This window comes from Mustela lutreola, chromosome 9 (genome assembly GCF_030435805.1).
Source record: "Mustela lutreola isolate mMusLut2 chromosome 9, mMusLut2.pri, whole genome shotgun sequence".
NCBI classification, from domain to species: domain Eukaryota; kingdom Metazoa; phylum Chordata; class Mammalia; order Carnivora; family Mustelidae; genus Mustela; species Mustela lutreola.
The window spans coordinates 51,120,072-51,133,948 of NC_081298.1; the positions used below are offsets into that span (position 1 = coordinate 51,120,072).

Consider the following 13,877-nt stretch of genomic DNA (forward strand, 5'->3'; position numbering starts at 1 on the left):
TGGGGTATCCTGACATTTTGATGTTTTAATTCTTGTCAGACATTTACCATAATGCTTACCACATGGATATGTGTGTGCACACACATGCACATGCTTGACACTCAAAAAATTGTTCCCTGATATTAACTTTATCAGTGCACTTTGCATCCACAACCAATTGGCTGTTTTGTCACAAACTGATTAAAGCAGAACTGTCAAGTGAGGAACCTCAAAGCCAAAGCATTAAGTGCTTTGAAAAACCAGCACCTGGGAGGATTTGTCTCAGCATCTGTGATTAGAAGGCAGCAAAAAGAGACCTTGGGGACACAGTTCACCCCTTCATGAAGCAGCCATTCAGAACTTTCTCCAAAGGGCTAATGCCTAATCTTCCAAAGACCAGCAAGAACAAGCTTATGGTCTGTTAAAATCAGATTTTTAAAAGATATTTATTTATTTATTTGAGAGAGAGAGAGAGAGAGGGTGAGAGAGAGAGAGCATGAGAGGGGAGAATGTCAGAGGGAGAAGCGGACACCCCATGAAGCTGGGAGGCTGATGCAGTCCTTGATCCTGGGACTCCAGAATCAAAATCAGATTGATTGACTCAATACAGTCAGGGAGGACATTCCTCAGGAGTCACAGAATGCTGGTTGCCATGAGGGAGGAGTCTTTTACAAAGTCTGGGCTCTCACAGAAGGAGTCTGAAGCACGTGTATGGAAAGCAGAGGTCAGTTCTGGATTAGAAGCTCTTTCTGACGGGAAATGAGTAGAAGCAGGGATTAACCAGGACTTGGGCTCTGCCTTATTCAGTTCAAGTTGCTGCAACAAATGATGACAGACTGGGTGGCTGAAACAGCAAAACATGTACTATTCCTTGCAGTTCTTAGACTGAGAAGACCAAAAGCAAGATCCTGGGAGATCTGATATCTAGCAAGAGACTGCTTCATTATCTATAGATGCCCATATTTCTGTTGTAGCCTTGCATGGATGACAGCTGGCAGAACAATCTCTCAGGTCTTTTCTCAGAAGTGCTTTTATCTCATGCACAAGTGTTCCAATCTCATGACCTCATCACCTCTCAAAGCCCATACATCCTGATGGCACTCCTTGAGGGTCAGGGCTTCAACATCTGAATTTGGACTAGACACACACATTCAGTCCATTAGCAAGGGTTGTCCTGAGGACAGCGTAGCTTATCAACTGGGTATCCCCAGGAATCCATGGGACTAGCAAAGCATAATCTGGGGGCGTCACTGGTAGGAAAGCAGGAGTTCCCCAAGAGACAGTCCTCATAGCATTTTACAGAGACAGCATGACCCTTGAGAAACAATAGTTTCCGTGACCCATACACCAGCCTTTATCTATGCCTGTCCTCCCTGCTGGATTCACAGCAAGCCTACTTCTTTCTTTTCCAGTACAAATGGATTTCCACTCTCTGAATCCTGATGAATTTTTGCTCTTTTGCAGTTAGTAGGTTGTCCCTCAGGATTCTGCATGTCTGGATTTGCAATCGTGGAAACTGCCAAAGGTCTAGGGACCTGCGTGGCAGAACCTGGCCTCTACCACTATTGCCCAAGGTAGGGACTCTGGTCCCTTGAGCGTCCTGTGCTGTTGTCAAAAGTCTGTGTGCATTGGCTTATTGTTTATTTTTTTAAATGTAATTGCTTATACGTGTGTTTGATCATGCTCAAGTGGCATTTCTGTGGAAATAGTGGCCAAGATACACCTAGAAGTCACTGAAGAAAGTTCTATGAACTCCCGGTTGGTATGAGGCTAGAAAGAAAGAGAGAGAAAGAGAGAAAAGAAATCTGCCTCTCTGCATTGCAAGTCCCTGGGCAAAATCTTTTGGCTGTGCACTCCTCACACGGAGATTCCAGGCAGGGAGGCCCTCCTGAGCCTCATCTCCCTGAGTTCCTCCTCCAGGAGCAATCCCTAGTTTGAGACCAGGGTTAGGGAAGGAAGAGCAGCAAAGCAGGGTCCAGAAGGAAGGATTGCCACAGACCATGGAGCACCAGAGGGCCAGGCTGGTACCTTCTCCCTGTTGGGGTACAAATGGGCTCAGCTCAGCAGGTACAGAGGTGCCCTTGGCCCCTCTGGTGGGCTTTGCAGTGCCCCAAACTCAGGAAGAAAAAAGGCTGGCTCAGGTGACTTATTTTTGACTGCGAAGGAGCTGACAGCAATGGAAATAAACAAGTAGGGATTGATGTTGGAAAGTTGGAGGGTTTGTCCTTTATATCTCAGCTTTCTCTCCTATCTTCCCTTGCTCTGTAGTGTGTTCTCAAAGAAGATATTTGCATGATATTCCTGTTCACTGATTTACTCCTGAGCTGTGTCTTTTCTGCTGTTCAGCTCATCTGGTGAATTCTTTTACTGTAAAAAGTATCTTGCCCTTGCAAGGGCAAGGGCAAGACCTGAGAAATCCCAGAGATTTTAGCTTGCCACCGGCAATTTGGAATGCTGGAAAGGATTCAGAGTAGGGGAAATCGTCTTGGACATCTGAGACCACCCCCACATTCAGCGGTCCCCTGGACACAAACCCACACCTTGATAATGATCCTGAACCATGCTCTCAACTCAGACCCCTGTGATCCTCGCCACAGTGCTTTCAGATCAGTGCAGCCATGCCCATAGGCACAAACTCTTAAGCCTAGATTCTGTCCTGAGAGGTCAGTCCCCGACGGCCTGGCTCCAAAGCCTCAGAGATTGGGGACAGTGAGGAACACCATAGGACTCACCCTGCCACCCTGAAAGGAACCATGCCATTTGGAACTCCAGAAAGGATTCAGAGGAACTGAAATCTGCATTCCTACCTCTGGACACCCCCATATTCAGCAGGCCCCTGGATGCAAACCTGGAGCTGGGCACTCACCCTGAACAAATCCCTCGACTGCCCCCTCCCCCAGAAAGATGGACAGAGTGCTGGCAGATCGGGCCTGCCATGTGGTGGTCCCTAACCATAACCTTTGCTTTGGTTCACAGGATTCTGACCCCAAAAGCCTTGCAGTAGGTGCCCTACAATTTGGGGACACCTGGGCAATACCAGAGGACTCAGCCTGCCGCCCAGAAGGAAACTGTGCCATTTGGAACTCCGGAAAGGATTCAGAGGAGCAGAAATCTGCATGCCCAGCTGAGGACACACCCACACAGAGCTGATTCCTGGACACAAAGCCAGAGCCAGACACTCACCCTCACCTACACTGTCAACTCAGCCAGCCAGACAGCTCTCCATGGGGTCTTCAGGTCAGTCCTGCCATGTCCCTGATCCCTTACACTAACCCTTGGATGGGTTCTGTAATGATCTCCTCATTTCAGGTTATGTGGTGGTTCTGCAGGACATTGTCCTGGTGTGGGATTAAACACACTGAAGCATCCCGTGTGAAGTGGCAAACGTGGTAAAGAAATGACAGCTGGGGAATCTGAGTGTATTGAGACAGGACGTATTTGTGCTGCTATAACTAGCTGACTGCACTTTGAAATCACCGCAGAGGAAATGACTCTTCGAAACATCCATGTTAGCACGACGACACGGAAGCAGGGAGAACATCAGACTTTGGGATGGAGGCCAAGCCCTCCCAGATCCAGGTCACCCAACATGGAGCGGACACATGTTAGCAAGAGACTCGTGGGAGGATTAAATCATGGGCCCCTGTATCTCTCAGGTGCAGTAGAAACAGTGGATTTGGAATTTCAGTTTTCCCCAACGTTCCACCAAAAGCTGGTTAGAACTGTGCAAAAGCAGGAAGGGAAGCCCCAGTAAAGTGGACTGGGGATGCCAGAAGGGGAGGCTGGAAGGGGGCGCCTGGTGCTCAGTGCCCATTATAGACCCCACATTGCAATCCCCCACAGGAGATACTCACCAATTCCAGGCCCCACAGGGGAAGCCGGAGGTTCATCTCCTGACTTTTTGTAGGAGCTTTGCAGCTCAGCTGGTGAGAATTCTCCATCACCCTGCCTTTCTCCAGGGGACTTTCCTTCAAGCACCCTTCCCAACTTCTTCCTCCTCCATGAAATAATGTTCCTCTCCTTTGTTTCTCGCACTTGCCTGTGATGGGACCGTAGCTTGCTCAGCCCAGACTGCCATTCTCTGCTCTTCCCAAATAAACCCATGCTGCTGGTCAAATAACTGGCAGATGGAGTTTAAGGCAAATCGAACTAATAAATTCAAGAACTTGCAAGGAACAAAATCAATATGCACAAATTAGTGGCACTCCTACGTGCTCAGAAGGAACCATCAGAAAGAGACTACAGAGAACAATCTCATTTACACCTGCATCCAAGACAGCAAGATACCCGGGAGGCCCCTGAACCAAGAAGGTGACAGACCTGTCCTCTGACAGCCCTGCAACAATGACGACAGACAGGGAGGGGGACACACGGAGATGGGGAGGCACTGTGCTCAGGGAAGAACCCACACTGGGAAAATACCTACTCTCCCCAAAACCGTCTACAGAGTCCTCACTCTGGCTCCTGAATTTCGGGACTCGGCACAAGCCTGGAGTGGGTGTGGACACGGGAAGGATACCCACAGGGTTGAGGTCAGAGGAGGAAAAGCACCGAAGCAGGCGGACGCTCCCTGACTGCAGACCATCTGAGGAGCCACAGGAACCAAATCTGCGAGCACACAAACACAGACGAGGACCGAGGAGCACCCGAGCCCAGAAAGGGGGGACCCCACAGCCCTGCGCACAGCACAACAGGAGGCCACGTCTCCTCACACAAAACGACGGAAGCCCCAGTGTCTACACAGGGCGCCCTTCCTCTGTGGGGTCCTGAGACCATGAACCCCTTGACAGTCCACTCAGGCGGCTTCTCCTCACCTCCTCCAGCGTCTGGTCCTTAGGAGGTAGGATTGCTGCCAGTGTGGGTGCGTCCTCCACAAGGGGTCCGGTCAGTGTGGCTGCAGAGCCACACCCTCCTCAGCTTGTCCTGTCAGGGTGGGAGGTGCCCCACATTCTGCAGACGTCTCCACAGTGGGTCCTGAAGAGGCGGGTATCTGGTCCCAGTTGTGGCTGCACAGCCTGGCCTCAGGGCGGGAGCTGCGGTCTGTCGCCCTCTGCAGGCGGTGGAAGGCAGTGCAGGACTGTGGGAGCTCACCCTTCAGTGGAAGGTCCTGCTCCCTCCAGGAGTCCAGCTGAAGCCATTTCATTCCGGAAATTCAAGCTGCATGGAGCCCAATACCCCTCAACTTCCCCCCAAATAGCTAAGGAACAATGAATTGGAAACAATGTGGAATTACAACAGTCCTATACCCAAACAGTGGCACTGAACATGCCCTGATGCAGACCCACACTCTGACCTCAACTTGGTCTCAAGCCTGGACCCTACCCTAATCCAAGACCCTAACCCTAGCCCCCAACCCAAACAATGTTCACAAGAATCAAAAGGTAGAAACTGCAAATATCCATCAATGGCAAGTGCATAAGCAAAGTGTGGTGAAGGGTTTGAATTTGGGTTCAGGTTCAGGTTTTAGTCAGAATTCTAGATCAGGCTTTGGGTTTAGTGTTAGGGTGAGGATTTAGAGTGAAGGACAAGGGAACAGAGTTATAGTTTAGGGCTTTAAGTTTATGATTTAGGCTTTAAGACTCAGGGCTTATGGGATAAAGCTCAAGGTCAAATTTGGGGTTTGGCTTCTTGCTGAGATTTGGGTTCAGGGTTCATGACTTGGAGGTCTGGTTTAGGGTTTGGGTTCGAGGTTCAAGGCTTGGATCTAGGGCTCAGGTACAGGCTTTGGGTTCCATTTCAGGTTTGGGATTCAGGGTTCTAGTTTGGGCTTTAAGGTCAGCTTAGGTTTCAGCGTTGTTAGGGGTTAAGATTAGGTTTAGGGATGACACATTTTCTTCAGTTGTCATCATGGACAAAAAAATTCTATCTGAAGTTTGTAAGTCAGAAATGTATTTTATCTGGGGGCGCCTGGGTGGCTCCGCGGATTAAGCCTCTGCCTTGGGCTCAGGTCATGATCTCAGGGTCCTGAGATCCAGCCTTTCATCAGGCTCTCTGCTTGGCAGGGAGCCTGCTTCCCCATCTTTCTCTCTGCCTGCCTCTCTGCCTACTTGTGATCTCTGTCTGTCAAATAAATAGAATTAATAAAAGCTATTATATGATCTTTTACAAACCATTTCCTATCTTTGCATTCTCATGTGCCAAGACAGACACGGATTATTTAAAACCCTGAAGAGAGTGCTCTTGCATTTAAATTGCCTGTAACCTTCGTGTAATAGATTTATGATTGATGATAGATTTAGTTAAAATATAACTATTTAAAATATTTACTCTCAGTAAACGATTTCAAACTATGCTCATTTAAGTAACTTGGTGCATAATCCCTTTTCTATTAAACCATAGTGCAAGGACCAATGCCGCGTTTCAGAGAGAACCCCAAGATATTTTTCTAGAATGGCCTTATGCCTATATATCAGGTGTCCTGTTTTCACTCCCTACCCTGGAGGTCATGTAATAACCAATGGCCAAAAAAACAAACAAAAAACCCAAACATCCAGGTAGAAGTGCCATCCCTGCCTGGAGAAGAGGAGACTGCTCAGACAGATCCCTGGCAGGCATCTCAGCCCAGGACTGTTCTGTTGAATCTGGTTCCTGGTTTTTTGCGCAATCTGGAAGCCAGCAAACTGACCCAAGAGTGCAGCCTGCGTTTAGGACTGATGATCTTTTTGCAGCCAGGCCGCGCAAGGCACCCGCTCAGGGAGCCAGGCTAGGAGGCTGCCCAGCGCCGGCGCTGGCAACGCTTGCAGCCTGTCTGGGCTTCGCCCCGCACCCTAGCCCCAGCCGGGGCCTCAGGAGGGATAGGGGAGGGGGCGGCGCAGAGAAGGGGCTTTGCTAATTTCCAAAGCGGGAAGTGAGCTCGCGGAGAACTCAGGAGGGAGGGGGGCGAAGGCGGGGGTGGGGGGCGGGAGAAGCCGGTAGATGGGGCTTTGCTAATTCCCGAGGCGGGAAGTGAGCTCGTGGAGGACGCGGTGTAGAGTCTGGGAGGAGGTGGAGGGCTGGCGGAGGAGGGGCGCGCAGCGCCAGGGTGCTACGCTGCGGCCCAGTCGGGACTGCAAGACCCACTGGACTCGCCGCCCGTGCGCTCCCGCGCTCCAGCCTAGCCCCCGAGGATGCGCTGTCCTGTTCCCGCCGCCTGCTGCACCTCCCCGCCCCATGGCTTCACCGGAGGACCCTCTGCTCACAGGTAAAGTGACACCGCGCCGCGTCCTAACCTGGTGCAGAAAACCCGGGCCACAGGCAGGAGCAGGGCGGGGGGGTGTCGGGGCTCAGCCTCCCGGGAACCCCAGGGCACCGGGAACACCCCAGACGCCGCACTGCACCCCATCCGCCAGGGGTCAGGCCGGGGACAGTGCTGCACAAGGAAACCCCCACCCCCCCGCCAGCGGGCGGGCTAGCCCCCATCGTTAGGCATGCGCGTGTCAGAGCCTCCAGCCATTCCCAGGGCACCCAGAACCCAGAGAGTGAGGCCTTGGGTGCTTTCTAGTGACAGATTCAAGGCAATTCTTCGACTTTGGGACTTCAGCGTTAACATAGTTTTCATTTGTGATTATTATTTTTGTGTGGGGGCCATAGCTTTTCTTTTGACGTATGGTTGTTTTCACTCCCGGTTCTGAAGAAGCCCCTAAATCCTAACCCTGTTGAGGACTCCCAAAGCTCTCACAGCAGCAGTGCTGGGGGACAGTGTGGACACATGGTTTGGTTTCTTCTCTGGCCTGATTCTGTGGCAGCCCCACTCTGTCCTCCTCAGACTTCAGAGCAATATCTGAACAAGTGGAGAAGGGACCAGGGGGTCAGGAAGGTGGCCACCGAAGAGTGACTTCTCTGGAGGGTGGCTGAGCTAGCAAGTGAGCATGTTAGTCCAGCTCTGCCTGCAGTTGGGATGGAGCTGAACAGGGGCCAGGGAAGGGGAGGTGGATCAGAGAGCTTGGATAAAGGGACCAAAGAGGAGATTCAGATGAAGGGAAGTAATGGGGAGGAAAGAGAAGAAACTCTAGAAGACAGGCATGTAGAAAGGAAAAGGGATGAAGTGGTCATTGGGAAAGGGCACCACCAGAGAAGGAGAGAGGGGAAGGGAAGAGGGAGGAAGAGAGGAAAGGGGAAAGTGGGAAGGGAGTCAGCATGCCAGGGCTCCCCCTGCATCTGAAGAAGAGGTGGCTGGTCCAGCTTGTCAAACAGGGTGCTCACTCTTTGGTCCCAGTTTCTGCTCCCAGTGTTACTGGGCTTTGCAAGGAAGGCAGGCTGTCCCCTGGGACCAACTGGAGCCAACTGGAGCCCACAGGAGGGTGAGAGATGTGAGATGCCACCCGGTCATGTCCTGAGCTGCTCCCAGCCACCAGCCTCACCACATGGTGCAAGAGGGACCCCAGAACAAAGGAAGGATACAGGCCTGCATGTCTGCTGGTGGCCCTGGGCACTTAGCTCATCGCAGTGAACCACACCGCCTCCTCAACCCAGGCTTTCAAAGCCTCCTTCTTCGTTCCTGGCTTTCATGTCTGTAGGAACATAAGCCAGATCTAACTCATCTCCGGCAGACAATTCTGACTCACCCCGTGTCAGATTTTTATTAGTGGCTGTGATAGAGTAAGATTGCAATGCTCCAAGAAACGGACTGTGTCCTCCCACTTGACCTCAACAGTCTTATACATTTTCTTAGTGAAAACATCTTGTCTCCTTCCATTAAGCTCATAACGTGGTCTAATAGTATATATGTGCCTTCGTTAGATGCGAAGCGATACAGAGGTCCTTTATTTTTTTTTTTTTTAAATTTTACAAGGTAAAGTCAGTGAACACATCCAACTTGACGAATACGTCTCTAAAATGTCAATCCAGGCAAAGCTTTTCCTGCCTACAGTTTGGAGCCTATGTGGTGACGTTTTAAAATGCTTTCAGTCCCTCAGTGACGCTCTTAGAAGCTAGCCAGGGCATACTACATGCCAGGCACTGAGTCAAGTGTTGGAGCTAAAGGGAAGGAGAGCTTGGAGGCTGGCTGGAGAGGGACGTCCATGACACAACCACAGCTAGAAACCGAGGCCAGTGCTAGAAAAGAGAGAGTAGGCTGCATGGAGAGTGTGTACCATGGGGCTTGTGAGCTCACAAATAAGTGGGAGTAACTGGAGTGGGGAGATGGGGGAGAGGAAGAGGTTCTTCCCATCAATGGGAATCACCTGTGCTTGGAGGCAGGCGCCATGAGGGGTCTCCACAGGAAGAGGGAGGCAGTGTAGTTGAAGGGCAGAGAGATGGGGCAGAACAGGCATCAGTCAGTTGGAGTTGTATCAAGAGACTGATGGGAGGATTATGGGTGCCTTTGGAGGACTGAGAATTTATTAGAAGATCAGTGCAGATTTCTATGGAGACAAATGCCAGGAACTGATAGGTCTTTGAAAGGTCACTCTGGCTGCCTTTTGGCAAAGGGGTTGGTAAAAGGCACTTGCAGGTATGAACACACCAGGTGGGAGGTGAGTGCAGGAAATCAGGTGAGGGAGCATGGGAACTTGGTCCGGGGGTATATAAGGGAGAATAGCCTTTAAGGAGTTCCACAAATTGGCACCAGCTGTGGCTTCATTACAGAGCTGGAAGGGGCAGGTAAGTGTGTCCTGGAGGTTACAGAAATTACATGAGAAAGGAACGTCTTTTTAGATCTTTTTTTCAACTAGAGGAACTCTCACCTTATTGATTGAATTCCAGAGTGGGAGCCTATGGACATGAGGACATCTTTGAAATGTCTGAATATGTTCTTCGACATCTTTGCAAGTGACGAGGAGACCTTGACCTTAGGAGGCCTCAGCCCTCTTTGTAGCCAAAAAGATTTCACCTACAGATTTGGGTTCTCCCTTTTAAAGTCAAAGAGACAGTCCTTCCAAAGGACACCTCCTATCATTTTACCTTCTCATCATAACTCACGTGCTAGGATCTCCAAGACCCTCTGTTCCAGGTTGTGAGTATCCACTTTGGCCGGGCTGGTCTTGCCACCACAGGAAATCTAGAGCCTGTAGTGCTATTAATAACATCATCTAAGACTGTATTTGCTTCCCTCATGGCCTCTTCCCACCATGACTCACTGAAGCTTTTTACACATTGTATCCATTAAGCTATAGTTCCCAAAGCTCATCATCTCTAGTGCCATTAATTTTTAGGAGACCAGGCAAACCTTAAACTTGTCCCCCTTAATTGGATCCCTGTGCCCACACAATCTCTTTGAATGCCTTTCACCATGATCCTTGAATGAGATCTGAGACCACTGCTGGTACCTAACACTTCTTGGCACCTTGTCTGTTAGGTTCTTGGAAGAGGAGGTGGCTATGGAGGTGAGTGGGGATGGGAGTGGGAGGATTTCTCCCTTCACTTCCCTTTTTGTTTTTTCAAATAATGGGTTTTGAGGGGGAGGGAAAGTTTAACCAGACCATTTATTTTCCATCTCCCATCCATCAAATGTTTACCACTCCCCACTGGAAGAATTTAGATCTTTCATTTGAATCTCCAGAATATCTCCCAAACCCAGACCACCACCATGTGGATTCAGCCATCTTCTGATTCACCTCCAGATTGTCTCCTCCTAACTGCTCAAGCCACAGGTTAAGGGCGAAGTGTTCAATGCCCAAGCAATTAAGTGGGGAACACGTTTATCTAAACAATTTCATGCAGCTCTGTATCTGCATACAGGGGGTCTCTCCCAAGCCTTTCCAACCTCAGCAAAACAAGACAAAGCCCCAGCGATCTGGGGTATATATCACTCATTCTTTTCTGGGTTCAACACTCATGGCGGATCCCCACCAGGACCCTAGGAGAGCAAGGACTGGAGAAATCCTGGAAGCTGAAGTCTGAGGAGGATTTCAAATTCAAGTCAGAGATGAAAGAAACATCTGGAGTAGGTCCTCAGGTACATGCAGTATTCTGAACTGAGGGTAGAACCAGAGACCATTCTAATGAAAGGCCTCTACAGGTGGGCTCTCACAGGTGGGCTCCGACTCAGTTTCCTGTATATTCATTCATGAAATAGCTCTTCGGGTCAACATGCAGAAGAAAACCATTTAATAAAACTGACAATGAGGAGAGGAAAGGGAAGCGAGAAGGCTTGTGAATGGGGAGAGAGGAAGAGCCAGGGCAGAAAACCAAGAATCCCTCGCTGCCCTCCTTGCTGCCAGGGAGGTCTGAGGGACTAGTTTCCACCTGGGATCCCAAGTCCAGAACAAAAGCAGCGGAGCCACGACAGGGGAGGGAAGGGGGTCCTCAGCACGCGCGCGTGGGTGTGCCGAACCTTGGGGGCTAGCGCGTCCGCTGGTGGGGGGCACCTCGCAAGGCCCTGTTCCCAGCCCGACCCCATGCGGTCCCGGGTTCGGCCCAGCGTTCTGGGTGGTCCCGGTGCCCTGGGGTTCGCGGGAGGCTGTGCCTGGACAACCCCCCTCCCCGCCCCCAGGTCGTGTCCCCAGCTTTCTGCTCCAGGTGAGGGCGTGGTGCGGTGTAAAAATTTAAACACTCTTATGTTTATTATAAAAATATTAACTCTAAGCAAGAGATGGAAATAACTTCAATATCCATTAATGGATGAATGAACAAAATAAGTATGGTAAATATATACTTTGGAATACTACTTAACCATGAAAAATTAAGAAATACTGCCATTCACAACAGCATGGATGGATTTTGAAGGCATTATACTAAGTGAAATATTTCAAATATTTTATATATTTTTTAAATTTATGTATTATTATATCCCTTACATACAGAATCTGAGGAAAAGGCAAACTAATAGAAACTTAGAGTTGAGTTGACAAGGGGTGAACCTGGGGTGGAGTAAGGTGGTCAAGGGTGCAAACTTGCAACTATAATATGAAAAATTTCTCGGGATCTAATGTACAGCATGATGATCATAGTTAATAAAATATACATACTTTTTCATTGTGCTTCCCTTTATTAAACTTTGCATATATCACATTCTTACAAGTTGAAAGTTTATAGCAATCTTGTATAAAAGAGGTCTGCTGCCACCATTTTTCTAACAACATTTGTTCATTTTGTGTCTCTCTGTCACATGTTGGTAATTCTTGCAATATTTCAAGTTTTTTCATTATTATTGTATTTGTTATGGTGATCTGTGATCAGTAATTATGACCCACTGAAAACTCAGAACTAGTTTACTTAAGGTATATACATTGTTTTTCTTTAAAAACATAATGCTTTTGAACAGTACAATATAGTGTTTATTTTCTATATGCACTGGGAAACATAATTTTTTATATGCACTGGGAAACAAAAAAAAAAAATAATTTGACTTAGTTTATTGAGATAATCACTTTATTGAGGCAGTCTGGAACAAAACCCACAAGACCTCTGAAGTTTATCTCTACTATACTATATACATAAAAGTTGCTAAGAGAATAGATCTTAAAATTCCTTACAATACATGCATAAAAAACAGTGGAAACTATACGAGATAGTAGATGTATTAAAATTTTTGTGTAGATTTATTGCAATAAAGATGTATACCAATTTATCAAATTGTACAAAATTTACACAATGTTAAAAGTTTGCAGTTATAAGAAATCATTTCTTAAATTCACAAATTATAATATGTCGTTTCTTTTTCAATAAAGCTGGAAAAAACATTTTGTAGAATTAATCTATTTTTCAAAAAAGGAAGTAAGGAAGTAGAAACTGCAACTAACTCTGAAATAATAGAATATAAAATCCATTTTCGTTATATACACTGTGACAAAAACTATTACTTAGTTTACAATGAAGGAGAACTTATGAAGCATGAAGGATGGTCTATAAATAAGGCTGAAAGAGCTCAGTTTTAAGGTTTAAATTTAAAATCTTCTTTTGAAATACTAAACTGACCACCCATTTTTCCAAACATAAATGTCTTGTCTGCATGAATTTATTTCATACAACTCTATAATCTAGTTTCATAAGAAAGCAGCATGCAAATTTTGAATAAGACAGACTTGCTTAAGTTTCTTTATGTTCAACAGTAAAGGATACTTCCGTAAAAATAAATAGAAGAAAAATCAGCATATTTATTATGGTAATTATTATTCATAATGAGATTCATATTGAATTAGGGAATATATATCCTAAGTGGGGGTAAAGTAAAATGAAATTTATTTTGGTAAATATGTCTGTGAATAGTCAATACAATGCCTCAATATAAATGAATATTATCATTTTGAACAATTTAATTACTATTATTAGAATTATTATCAGTATAAAAATAGCTATCATTTTAGCATGGAATATGAGACTCTCATGCTCCATGCTTCATCACATCCACACAACAACTCTGCATAATAAGTATTATCATCACCATATCATGGGTGAAAAAACTGAGGCTAACACATTTAGATAACTGGTTTATGATTACATGGCTAGTAAAGATGCATCACACTAATTTAGGCTTTATGATTTCAGAATTGTACTCTTTCCACTGCACATTCTATTACTCTGTAAATACTTGGCCTGTTTTCATTGAGTTCTTTAGTTTTATTCATGTGGTGATGGCTTAAAGCTTCATTTAAAGGAAGCTTAAAAAATTCATTTAACCAAAAGCTCCCAAGAATTAAAAATGTCATGGATCTAATGTAGACATGGATATCATTAGTTAATGGGTAACTATATATTTTCCACTCTAGTGAGATAACAATCAGAGTATTTTTCTAAGTTTTAGTCTCTCAGTGTTAAAAAGGACTTTGTTAAAATAGAAATATTTAGACAAAGGTGATCAAAAGTCTGGATCAGGTCACCTTAAGATAAATATTAGGAAACTGAGGAAACAAATGGAGATTTGAACACTGAGCTATGGTATAATGAATGGTTTCAAGTATTTAGTAGAATATAGAAAAGCCCTTTAAAGCCTGGTCTTAGCCTAGCATTGCAGCTACTGGGATATCTGTCTATCTATCATC

At 46.8% G+C, this 13,877-nt stretch overlaps 1 long non-coding RNA gene across 1 annotated transcript in view; it reads left to right on the plus strand.

Moving 5' to 3' along the window:
- Nucleotides 1-6,978: 6,978 nt before the first annotated feature.
- Nucleotides 6,979-13,877, plus strand: part of LOC131808265 (uncharacterized) — a 36,509-nt gene continuing 29,610 nt past the window's right edge. The window contains exon 1 of the long non-coding RNA XR_009344758.1: nt 6,979-7,159. This is a non-coding gene — a long non-coding RNA (uncharacterized LOC131808265). The remainder of the gene's footprint in view (nt 7,160-13,877) is intronic.